Source organism: Apteryx mantelli, chromosome 30 (assembly GCF_036417845.1).
Source record: "Apteryx mantelli isolate bAptMan1 chromosome 30, bAptMan1.hap1, whole genome shotgun sequence".
Taxonomy (NCBI): domain Eukaryota; kingdom Metazoa; phylum Chordata; class Aves; order Apterygiformes; family Apterygidae; genus Apteryx; species Apteryx mantelli.
Window position 1 is genome coordinate 5,085,667 of NC_090007.1, and position 12,043 is coordinate 5,097,709.

General features: G+C 64.0%; 1 protein-coding gene across 11 annotated transcripts in view; it reads right to left on the reverse strand.

The window, feature by feature from the left end:
• Positions 1 to 766, reverse strand: part of TCF3 (transcription factor 3) — a 77,306-nt gene extending 76,540 nt beyond the window's left edge. For 9 of the 11 annotated variants that reach the window (XM_067312695.1, XM_067312694.1, XM_067312686.1 and 6 more), the window contains exon 1: positions 656 to 765. The gene's annotated coding sequence lies outside the window, so the exon portion shown is untranslated. Of the gene's footprint in view, positions 1 to 655 lie in introns of all 11 variants that reach the window. The other 2 variants (XM_067312693.1, XM_067312692.1) reach the window with 1 other exon arrangement.
• Positions 767 to 12,043: the final 11,277 nt, after the last annotated feature.

Genomic DNA, 12,043 nt, shown 5'->3' on the forward strand with positions numbered 1-12,043 from the left:
CCTCCAAAATAGGGACCCGGGAACCCCCCCCCCCGGTGCTCCCCGTCCCTCCACCCGCAGGGCCCCCGTGCCCCGGAGCAGCGCCGCCCCCCCCCCCGGCTCCCCCGGCAAACTTTGCCGAGCGCCGGCAGCGAGCGGCGCCGGGGACAATAGAGCGGCCCGGGGAGCGGGGGTCGCCCCGGCCCGGCGGGCACCGGAGGGGCAGCACCGACCCCCCCCCCGTTAACCCCTTCCCGGCCGCGTCCCCGCTCCAAGTTCGCGGCGGCCCCGAGGCGCCGAGCGGGGACAATAACTCGGCGGCGCCGGTGCTCCCCGCGGCTGCCGGGGGTGGCAGGTCCCCCAGGCGGGGGGGAGGGGGGGGGGCAGCCTGCCCTCTGCCCGCTGCCTGAAGTTTCCCGGCGGCAGGGAGCGAAGCGGGGGGAGCACCGGGCCGCCCCGGGCCGCCGCGGCGAAGTTTCGCAGCAGTTCCGGGAGCGGGGGGCTCCGCCGTGACCTTTAGCGCCCGCAGCCCCGCGGAACGGAGGGGGCAGGCGGTGGCAAAAAGCGTCCCCCCCTCCCAGGCCTTCCCTTCCCGCACCCCCGGAACGGGGGGAGACGGTAGGGTGGGAGGGGTTTTTTTTATACATATATATGTACATATATATATTTTTTTTACCTGTTCCGGGGCAGAAACGCATCCAAAGTGCGTGCGCGGGGGAGGGGAAGCGCATGAAAGTCCCCGGGGCGCGGCGGCGGCGGGGGCTGCGGGGGGCGCGGCGGGCGGCTGCTGCCTGGCGCGGCGGCGGGCGGCGGCCGCGGCGCCCTGGGGCCGGCGGGCGGCGGCGGCGGCGCCTATTGTTCTCGCGCCGCCGGCGGATACAATGTAGCGAAGCGGCGCGTTCGATCCGGCCCGGGCGGCGCGTTCGATCCGGTCCGCCCCGCGCGCGAGCGCGCGCGCCCCCCCCCGGCCCGGCCCCCCCCCTCGGCGCGCGCCGGGCCCTAGCGCTGCCGCCGCCGCTGCTGCTGCTGCCGCTGCTGCCGGCCCCGCTGCCTCCGCATGGTCCCCCCGCGGCGGCGGCGGCGGCGGCGCGAGACGCGGCGGCCCCCCCCCCGCCCCGCTCTTCCCCCGCCCCTCCCCTCACAGCGGGGCTGCCGCTCGCGCGGCGCCTCCCCCCCGCCGTATCCCTCCGCCGCCGCCTGCCCAGCTGCGCCGAGGGGGGGTTGTGTGTGTGGGGGGGGGCGGCGCTGCCGTCGGGGCCCCGCGTCTCCGTTTCTCTCCTCTCCTCTCCTCCCTCCCTCCCCGAGCGCCACGCGGGTGAAGTAGCAGGTGAAGGCGGGGGGAGCACCGAGCCCCCCGGGCTGCCCCGCCGGCGAGGGGGAGGAGGGCAGCACCTGTTGCAGCGGGACGTGCCCCGACGGGAGCCCCGGCAGCGCCCAGCCGGGGTGTGGGCAGAAGGGGAGCCCGGAGGGAGGGGGCCGGGGGGGGAGGAGCCCGCCGGGGGGGGCGGGGCGGAGCGGGAGCAGGGGGACTATGTTTCCTGGCGGAGGGGGACGGGTGGGAGCGCGTAGCACAACCGCGGGAGGGGCGGGGGGCGGGGCGGGGGCCATGACGACATGGGAGCACCGGGAGATGGAATGATAAGGCCGCGGGGCAGCGTCCAACGGGAGGGCCCCGCGACCTCGAGTGGCAGGCGGGGCGGCCAACCGGAGCGCGCCCTGCCCTCCGCGCCCCGCCCCCCGCCCGCGGAGAGCCGAGGCCGGGCGCTGCGGGGGCCAGCGGCGACCGCGCTGGTTCACGTCGCCGCCCGCACTGCCCGCTCCGCCGAGGGGAGCCCCGACGGGGCGGGCGGGCAGGGCCGGGCCGGGAAGGCTGCAACCCCGCCCCGCAGCCCCCGGGGAGGGAGGGGGCTGGGCTGGGCCTGCGAGCCCCTCGGGGCAGGGAGGGCAGCTTGGCACCGCCCCGGGCGGGCAACTCTGGCCCCAGGGCCATCCCGCACCCTGTCCCCACTGCTGCCCCAGCTGTGGGGCCCAGCCCCGTCAGAAGGGCTCCTTCGGGGCTGCTTTTAGCCGGATCAGCTCCCCGGGTCCAGCCGCACATTCGCCCGAGGCCGCAGGCACCGGGCGCGCCAGGGGGAGGGAGGTGCTTGCCCCTTCCAGCAGCAGCTTCGGCTGATCGCGACCCCCCCACACAGCCAGGCCCTGCTCTCGGCCCCCGCCGTGTCCTCGCCTGCCCTCAGGAGCCATCCCCCGTCAGGGGCATGGCACAACCAAGTGCCGGTGCCGTCTGGCGGCTGCCTGGCTGCTGCCCGCGTTGGCCGCAGCGCGGGGCGCGAGGAAGGGTGTCGCCCTCCTCCGCGACTCAGCGGCGGGCAGCGGCGCGAGCCCTCGCGCAACCCAGCCCTTCCTCTGCTTGCCCTCGCCCAGCTCCCGCCAGCCGGCAGCAGGCGACCGCCTGAGCCCAAGCTTAAGCTTGTGCAGATCCACGTTTGCGGAAAGCCGCGGCTGAGACCCCGCCGGGAACGGCTCCAAAGGACGGCGCGAACCCGCTGGCGTCCGCCCGTGCCGTGCCGGGCGCGGGGAGGGCATGGGGGCCGCGGCGAGAGTCCCTGTGTGCCGTGGCAGGACAAGGACGGCTTTGATATAAACCCCATTTTTTTTTTATATCCGAGCCTTAACGTCTTTACGGGCTGTTTGATTTCCGACGGTAACTTTGTAAGCAGCCTTGAGCCCGCCGCGGGCGCTTTGTATCAAAGGTGCCGCCGCGCAAAGCCGGGCGCTTGTGAAACCCGCCACGGGTTAGGGCCCAGCGGAGGAAGGAGCCTTGCACTTCAGCCCGCTTCCCCGGGGCAGGGGAGGGTATTTCTTTGCTTTGTCTGCGGGGTGATTTTATCGACCCCGCGCGCCGAGGGAGTTTCTTCTATATCTCGTGCTTTTATCTTCGGTTCGTAGGGCTCGGCCGAACGGGGCCTATGAATAGCCCGGGCGCTTCCGGACGAGGAAGTCTAAGGATGAAGTTGTAGCGTGTGGAACTGGACGACTTCCCTCCGGCGACGCTGGAACGAGGCGCGAGCCCGGAACGAGGCGCGAGCCCGAGGGCTCGTCCGCGCGCCGCCGTCGCGGCCCTCGAACGGGACGGGCGGCGGTGCGGCGGCGGAGAGCGCGTGCGGACGTGGTTATCGCTGCTCGAACCGCTGTCTGCTAGCGCTGAGAAGACCGTAAAATACCCGAGCGTGCGGCTGCCCGGCCTCGGCTTCCCTTGCGTGCCGTGCTGGCGCAAGCAGTTGCGTGGAGGGGACTGCGGGTCGCTCCCTCGGGGGCTGCTTGCAGCTGGTCTCCTCTTGCGCTTTAATCCCGCTCCACGAACGGCTCTGAAGGCTGCTTCGGGGTCTCCGCGAGTATCAAAATGCCTGGCCCTCGCCAGGTCTTGGCAAGCGCTTCTGCAATTGGCAGCGTGCTTTTCGCCGGCGTATTTAGGGCAACACAGACTGAGTGACGCTCACTATGGATTCCCCTGCGCAGGCCAATAATTTATTAGGCTGCTTTCTAAAATACCACCAAACGCTGCAGCAGAACAGAGCGGCGGCTGCTCGGTTCGACGTCAGCAGAGGCTCCTCTCTTGGCCCCGTGTCGGTGCCCTGCTTCGGGTCGTGCATCTCTGCAGGAGCGCGGCGATGGGGAAAGCGCACGCGCGACGGCGGGGCTACGGCCTGAATCGAATTAATTCGGGCAGGTGCAAAAGCAGAGGCAGAAATTTGCATATGGCTGTTGTGGGTGTGGGCGGCGGGGGGGGGGGGTTATCTAATCTAATAAAGTTCGTGCCGGGGTCCGATGGAGGGAAAGAGGTGGCGCTGGATTGCCGCGCTCCTCCGGAACGGACTGCGGACTCGCCCCGGCGAGGACGTTCGAACGGGACGCACGCCCGCCGGCCTCGCGCCTCTTCCCCGTTCCTCTCGCCGCCCGGCTCCGTGAAGGCGGCAGCTTTCCCGAGCAAAGGCCTGCTCCTTCCCGCGCTTATCCTGCAGCGTGGCTTTCGGCTTCCAAACCGCCTCCGACGCCGCTTTCGTTTTCGCTTTGCCCGACCCCATTCTGCGGCGGGGTCTTGGGGCCGGTTGTCACCCAGACCTTGCGGGGGGGGCAGCCCCGTGCGCTCCCCTCTCTCCGTCGGCCTCCCTTTCTCGCCGTGCTGCTTCCCTGTCCCGCCTCGGCCTCCTCGTTCCTCCCCGCGGGGCAACCGGAAAATCAAGGCCGCTGCCTCGGCTGCGGCTGCTTCCCGGCTCCGGGGTGGAGAGAAAGGAAGGAAAAAAAGTGGGGGATCGCTTGGGGAAAAGAAAGAGGGGGGAAGGGAGCGCCGGGACCGTTTCGCGCGAGCGGCCGGCGCTATCCGCCCCCCCGGCGCAGAGTCCCCGTGGGAGAAGTCTCTCCGGGGGCGCGCGCAGCGGGGCAAACGTCCCGTCCCCTTTACAGCCCCCGCGCGGCCGCTGACATTTGGAGTGTTTCTCACCTGCTCCTCCTCCGCCTGAAGATGAAGCACGAGATTAGAAACGTCCTCACCCTTCTGGCTCCAAAGCCATCCCCGAAATGACGCCGCGGCGGCCCGGATTATCCCGCGCCAGCCTACTCGGGATTCCTTGCGACGCTGGCGCCGTTATCGCCCAGGCAAAGAGCCCGTGCGTGGGAAACGCTCCCGGGGGAAGGTGTGCACGGACAGGGGGGCCGGGCAGGGGGTGGCCGTCGCTCGAAACGCCGCTTTTGCAAGCCGGGCTTGAGTTTGCAGAGCTTTCTGCACCCGTCAGGGCAGCGTCCACGCGCGGGCCACCCTCTTCGTGCCCGAGTTTCGGGGCTCACTCCGGTGTCTGCGGCGAGCCGTCGCGTGGGACGATGGGGTGCCCGAAGTCGAGCTTGACTGCGAGGAGCAACGCAGGCGTCTCCCGCCTGATCCCACCTCTTCCTCCCGCTCCCCCTCCGCCTCCCGCTCTTCGGGACGAGTCTCGGAGAATTAGAAGATTATACATTTCCCTAACACAATTATATTCTAATTTGGTGCGTGCGGCCATAATTTCCCTGTCAGCCGTTGTAATTAAACCTCAGAGCCTAGATATCCTGTCGCTGGTTGCTGTGCAAAAACCACATGACAGCAAGCCGTAGCGGGTAGGAGTTACGAGCGGGTGCCTCGGAGGATTTCCCTGCGCGTCCACCTCCGGGATGCCTCGCGCTTCGCTCGGCTTTGCAAAGCGCCCGGCTCGTCTCCGCGAGAAAGCGCCGGGGTTATTTTCCCGCTTTGAGCTATTCTCGCTTCCTTGGGAGCTGGGTGTCTTTGCGTACGTTGAGAACGACGTTTGACTTCGGACAGGGGAAAGAAAAGCCCGAATTCGCAGGAAGTTAAATGGCTTCACGGGCGGTTTGGGCTGTTTTAGCAGGAGGGTGTGGAAAGATCGTTGTAAGCTTAGCCCAGCCCGCCCTGTCTTGGGCAGCCTGGTGGAGGCAAGAGCAAAGAGGAGCCTTGAAGTCGGCTTTGCTCCAAAAAACCCATCACCACCATTGCCCCGTTGCTGTTCCCACCCCGCGTTGACCCTGCTTTCGTGCTGCACCGTGGACTGAGTTGCTGGGCCATAAAACAGAGCCGGGAGAGGGTCCAGGCAAAGCTCCCGCAGCCAGAACGAGCCCCCCTCGGCCGAGCGAGGCCCCGATCCAGGCAGGCGCTGGCCCGAGCCGGGGACCGCGCGAGGGCTCGTGCTGACCCGGGCGGTGGGGACAGGGCTGCGCACCGCCAAGCTCCTTCTCCCTGGTGGCAGTGTCACTGGAAGAAGCGTTTTTCTTTGAGCTAAGCAGTTCCCTCTTCCAGGTCACGGCACAATCCTGTGGTTTCCCATTTTAGGCTATTTTGGCATAGGGCAGGAGCGAGCAGCAGGGACGGGGAGGAATAAGTAAAGCAGGTACCACAGGGAGATGTGTCACCTCCTGAATAACCACACGCCCTGCAGACACCTCTGCTTGACCAAGTTGTCCAGGCTCCCTTTAAAGCCAGGGCAGGTTCAGGCATTTCATGCATCCTATTCACCAAAACTCGCTCCCACAGCACGTGGGACCTCCCCACGGTGAGATACGATGGTGAAACCTTGGCAGCCCCCTAGCACTCCGTGGTGCAAGACGTGGGCAACTCAGCCCCTGCAAGAATGGCTTAAAACATAGCGCCGTTGTATGCGCGGCACCCCGAGTTCTCCTTATTTGCGTGCCTTGAACCTTTGGGATGGGGATTGCAGTATTTTTGTTCTCTGCAACAGTTAGGGCTAATAACGCACAGTTAATAAATAAATAGACACATGGAGCCGAGATTGTATCGTAGTCCTCCAACTCCAAGAGCTGTGGCTTAAATAAAACACAATTTCACAATGACTATTGCAATATTCGGAGCTGGCGATGGCAGGGGAAAAAAAAAAAAGTTGCATAATGGAGGCTCTAGAGCATAAACCAACCTGAGGGAGGGATTGAAGACATTCCCCCATTGGCAGGTTATTCCATGGTGCTCACCACAAAGCTTCATGGACAACGTGGACGTGCTCTCGACCAAGCGTTGCTGGAAGAGGGGTTGGAGATCAAGAGGATGTAGATCAAGGGGGACGTGCTTTCCCATTGCCCATCGCTCTCGTGACCTAGCTGGGAATGTCAGACCCTCCAGCCATGCGGATAACCCTCCTAAGAGCCAAGAAGTTGCTCCAGACCCACACCGTTGTTTCCCCCAAGCCACAGGCTGGAGGACAAGGTAAGTGGGTGGCTTGCTGAGGTAGCACTGAGCTCAGGCGAGCAGCTCCAGCCAAGCAATGCTCCCTCTTTGGAGGAACGGGCCGTGTTGCAGAAGCATCAGTGCCTGAGTGAAGGACTTTGCAGCCCTGATCAGGGGCCTGGCAGCGATGCAATGAGAGTAGCAACGTGCAGAGACCTTCCTCCTGCTGCTTGCAGGGTTGGAGCAGCTCGGCCAGACTCAAGGTGTCTCCTGGAAGCAGCACAGACCCGCAGGAGAGAGCCTCTAGGTCTGTCCATCATGGGTTTGTGATCATCCTCCTGGATCCCAGGGAAATGATGCTCAGGCTGAGTCCCCAAGGCTCCAGCAATTCCCGGGTGCCAAACAGGGAAGGCAACACCCCAGGAGAGCCTCTCGACCAGGGCCCCATAACGTGCAAACCAGGTTTCTCCTCCTGCCCTGAGTCTTCCCAACAGGCAACTACAGCACTGAAATGCAGACGGCTTCATCCCCTGGCTGCTGCCCACCGGCAACCAGCTCCGGGAGCAGCAGCCTCCCGTACAGCCCCATGAGAGCCCAAGGGGCTGAGCACCTCCAGCCCCAGGGACTCAGCTCCTCTGAAACACCTGGGCACACCCGAAAGAGCCCAGCTTGTGGGGCAGGACGCAAAGTCCAACTCCGCTGATGTCCCTCCAGCCCTGCTCATGTCCCGCTCCTGAGGTCCTCCTGGGTACCTCCAGCAGCCTCCGCTCTCAGAGGAGCCCCTGCAGCACGGTAGCTATTAGCTGTCGCTCAGAAAAACAGGATACCGACAGCCCCGGGAAGCAGGAGCATCCTGCGGGCTAGTTAATATTTCTGCAGGAATCAGACAAATCGCACCGGGGCCGAACACGAGTTCAGCAATTGCCTTCACCTAACGCGATTCCCTGTTTGCAGCGCCGCATCGGAGGAAACAAAAAGCAATAAAATATCAATAAGCGCCGGTGCTGCTGGCAGCCGGAGGGGGAGGCAGGGAAATATAATTGCGTTAAGCAAATGCAGCAAAAATGCGCTCAAAACTAAAGGTACCCAGCAAAAATCCCAACAACCTCTAGCTCCATCACTATATAAAATAGCCTTCCCCGGGGTCTCTGCTGCATCCCGCCAGCCAAGTCTCTCCGACAGCTTTTGCGGCTAACGGAGCAAGATGTATTCTGCGCAATTCCCATCAGGAGGAACAGATGCTTCCTTGCACTTGCGTTAGCCCAGTTTACTGATCCCGGAAAATGAAGATGGAGAAGAAGAAGAAGGAAAAAAAAAAAAGTCCTCGCCCCTCCTGGAGCCCCAGATCCGTGCGGTTGCTCCTGCCAGCCCGGCTCCCCAGCTGAGCGCCAAGCCGAGCAGCGGGGTTTGCCAATCAAAGAAACGACTTTCCATCCAAATAATTGCAGTGGCCTCGTGCGCTGCCCTCGCCGGCTTGTGAAGCGCCGTCCTTCCTGCTTCCCGCTCCGGGGTATCCCCTGCGCTAAAAGTTTGCAAAGGCGAAGAGAAGCGTCATCCCTTTACCGTCCTCGCCTGTGGTCCAGAGGGCTCCGGCCACGTCCGAGCTCCTTAGCAGAGGCTCTTCTGCTTCCCGCTCCTCGGAAAGAAAAACCTGACCAGAGCAACCGCTCATCTACAAGCCATCGGGGCAAACGGGAAGATGAGGGGTTACTCCGGCCCTGTTTTCCTCTCCGTTTGCCCCAGCTCTCCAGGACCTGCCCCAGGGTTGCGGCTGCGGAGGGGACATGGGGGAAAAACCTTCTGCAGGAGCCTGCAAAGCCCCCGGCTGAAGGCACCAGCCCTCGCTGCCTGGGAAGGAGCAGAATTTGCAGGTGGACCCGATGTTTTCAGTGCCCCCCCCATACTGCGGTGGCTCCTTTCCCCCCTCGGTAACCCGAGGCTAAGTCACCGCCGGTGCCTCAGTTTCCCCTGTGAGACGGAGACGGTGCCCAGTCGCGCCCAGGCGAGACCCATCGGGATCCGTGCTGTTATCGCAGCGGTTTGCCAGCGCCCAGCCGTCACCCCTGCACGGGACGGGGCTGACGGTCCTGGCGCCTGAGTCCCGTGCAGTGATTTCCGCCGGGTCGGGGTGAGTCCGTGCAGCTCGGTGACGTGGCCGCACGCGGCAGGAGAACGAGAGTGATCCCGCGAAAGCGCCGCCTCGGGCAGAGCGGCCTTTCTCCTCCTCCGGCCCTGTTGCTTTAGCTCGAGGCAGCGCTATTTCTGTAAGCGCATCGCGGTGCTGAGTTCTTTCTAGCACGGGAATAAAACCCCCGCGGCCGGGCGCGAGCTCGGCCCTGGCACCGCCGTCCCTGGTGACTCAAGCTCTGCTTCTGCGGTTTGCAGCGTCACTACAAAAAGCCCCTCGGAGCCGGGATTAGAGACGCGCGCAGCCGGACTGGGCACGGTGGGACGGCGAGAACCATGGGCCGCCCCTGCGCCCCCCCCCCCAAACAAGCTCCCTGCAGGAAACCTCGCAGCAGAAACGGGCTTTTCCCACCCCGTTCCGCCTTCGTGGATGCTCCGAGTTCATCCGGCCGCCTCAGGCAGCCCCTTGGCCACCGCGAACCGCAGCGGCAGGGCTGGGGACCGCGTGGCCCTGGTGCGAAGGGAAGGAGGTTGTAAGAAACCGGGGAATCGAACTCTTTTCCCCAGGGAATCACTTTTCTCCCGGGGATGCATCCCTCCAAGCAGCATCTCCTGGGACGGCGGAGCGGTTGGGGACACAAGCCGAGCTGGGGGTGCCTTGTACATTGGTCTCATTTGCAGAGCCGAAAATCAGCCGAGCTGTTTAATTTATTGCCGAGAAGGTGCGGGGCCTGTTGCTTTCCGCAGGGAAAGGGCTTTCCTGGTGCAGAGGAAATGGCTCGAGCCCGAAGGGGAATAGACGGAGGCTTGCTCGAAGGAGGCTTTCAGGCAGGTTGTCCTGCCGCGGAGACCCCCCCCGGCCCCCTCGCTGTCCCCACGGCACCTCCCGGCGGCTCGGGGTGGGGAGAAGAGCGGCAGGGTCGGGGGAAAGGCTCTCCGCGGTCCTTGGCCGGGAAAGCTCGGGAAGGCCGGGCTCGGCCAAGGCGAGTATTGCAGCAACGCCTGGGGGAGGCTCCGGCCCCCGCTGCGGTCTCCTGGACGCTCATCTCCGCTGTTCGCCGTTTCCTTTGGAGTCTCCCGGCTCCTTGTTACAAAACCGAGAACACATGAAAGTTCAGCTCAGTCCCGGTCGAAGAAACAGGCTTAAAAAAAAAAAAAATTACGGATATTTTAGAAAAATCCCCATCCCGCTGAAATTTCCTTTGGCCGGGATTGTATTTCCCAGGTGGGATGGCCCCCCTCCGACTGGCAGCACGGACGGATGTGGCCGGGAGCAGCCCCGTTTGCTGTGAGCTGCTCCTGGTTGCGACCACAAGCACCTACTGATGCCACCAGCTTATTTTACCAAGCGACAGCTTTGTAAATGGCCTTTTTCACCCTGTCCAAAGGACCCAGCATCCGGGGAAGATGAGATGGATGGGCTGGGACCACCCAGCGAGGCCGGGTGTTGGAGTCCTTGCATCCGTGCACAAAACCCCCCAAATTAGGGCAGTGGGGGCCTGCAAGAGGCAGGACCACGGGGTGCATGGTCCGACTGGTGCAGAGGTCCCCATGGACCATCTCACAGGTGTCCTCCTGCCTCCCCAGGCTGATCCCGGCTAAAAACTAAACCCAGAGGTGTGTGGGTCCCATGGGACCTCCGGACCGTCGCCTGCGGAGGATGCTCCGGCGGATGCTCCCCACGGGAGCCACCGCACGGCATGGCCCCGGCCCCCAGCGAGGTGGCCCGGGGGCCGGCAGGGCTCGAGCCGCCTCGCCTGAGCCGAGAGCCCCGGTGCGGCCAGCGGGCCGCGGGCGACGGGGTCGGGCGGCGGGTTTAGCCCGCCTGAGCCGGGGCTTCGCGGTGGATCCCGGCGACTTTAAGGAGCAAGTTCGAGTTCATATTTGCATTTAGTCACAGTGTGAGTCAGACATTCCAGCCCGGGCTGCCGAAATACCTCAGCTCTGACTTCTTATTTCCCAGTGCAACCTTTTTTTCTTTTTTTTTTCCCCCCCTCTTCTCTTTCCCTTTCTCCTCTTTTTCCTCCCTTTCTCACTCTTCCTTTCCGGCCCCGGTTTCGAAGGCTGGTTCCCCGGGACTGGGCAGTCGGGTCCCCATCGCCGCGGGTCGGACCCTCCGGAGAGGGGTCGCGATGCCGAAGGGATGGTTGTGGGCAGCCCACGGAGTTTATTTTTTCCTGGGAAGCCGAGAGAAGGGGTTAAACCCGGCCGGCTGGCCCAGACATGGAAGGGGTCGAGCCCCAGAGCTGCTCTCGCCCCAAATTCTCCCGTGATGGGGGGGGAAATGGGGGCACCCGGAGACCCGCTGGAGCCACCCGTACCTCCCCGGCAGCTCTCGCCCCCCTTGGGCTGATCCGGAGAAAATGTGGGGGAAAAAAGGGGAGAAAACAGGGGCAACACCCGGGAAACGCCCACCGGACCCTCTGCTCCCGCTCTTCCGCGACGGGATACGTCCTGGGCTTGCCCAGGTTTATTCGTCCTTGGGAAAGCACTTGCTTTTCCATGTTTCCAATTAAAAAAGACGACCTGGAGCTGTGCCACAGCCAGCGCGGCCGAGGGAGCTCCCACACGCGGCGACTTTGCCGTGCAGCAAACCACCCCCCCGAGCCAGGGTTTTATATCCTCCCATGGGAACCGAGCGCCCGAGAGCGAAATCCCTCGGGAGCCTCGGAAAAGCCCGGCCCGGGATGCCAGCAGGGCTTTCGCTAAGGCCACGAGGCCGAACAAATCCGCGCCTTTGGAGCAAGCAAGGCAGGCCAGGGCCGGCGGGACCCGGCACCCGCTGCGCGAGGGAGCACCCGTCGGATCCGGGGCGGAGAGGGGCTGCGGAGCCGGGGTGGGAGCCGAGGGGAAGGAGATATGCCGAGTATTTGGCCGGCGAGCCCGTTTTGTTTTTGGTTTCCTGAATGATGCATTCCACATGGAGTTGCATCACGCACAGCTGTTACATCACTTTAGCCAGGAAATTTAAAACAAGTGGTCTCTGCTGGAATTGTGGTTTAATTATTATTATGGACAACAACAACAACGGAGCAGGGAAAAAAAAAAAGAAAACCTCAGAATGCTTTTTTCTTTCTCTCTCTTTTTTTTTTTTTTTTTCCAAAAAAAAAGCCCTGCTCTCAGGTTACAGCCACTTTGTCCCCGGTTGCTTCCCGGCCTGGCGTGCCAGCGTGGGAGCCGGGCCGTGTCGTGAGAGAAAGGACAGTCTTTTAATGA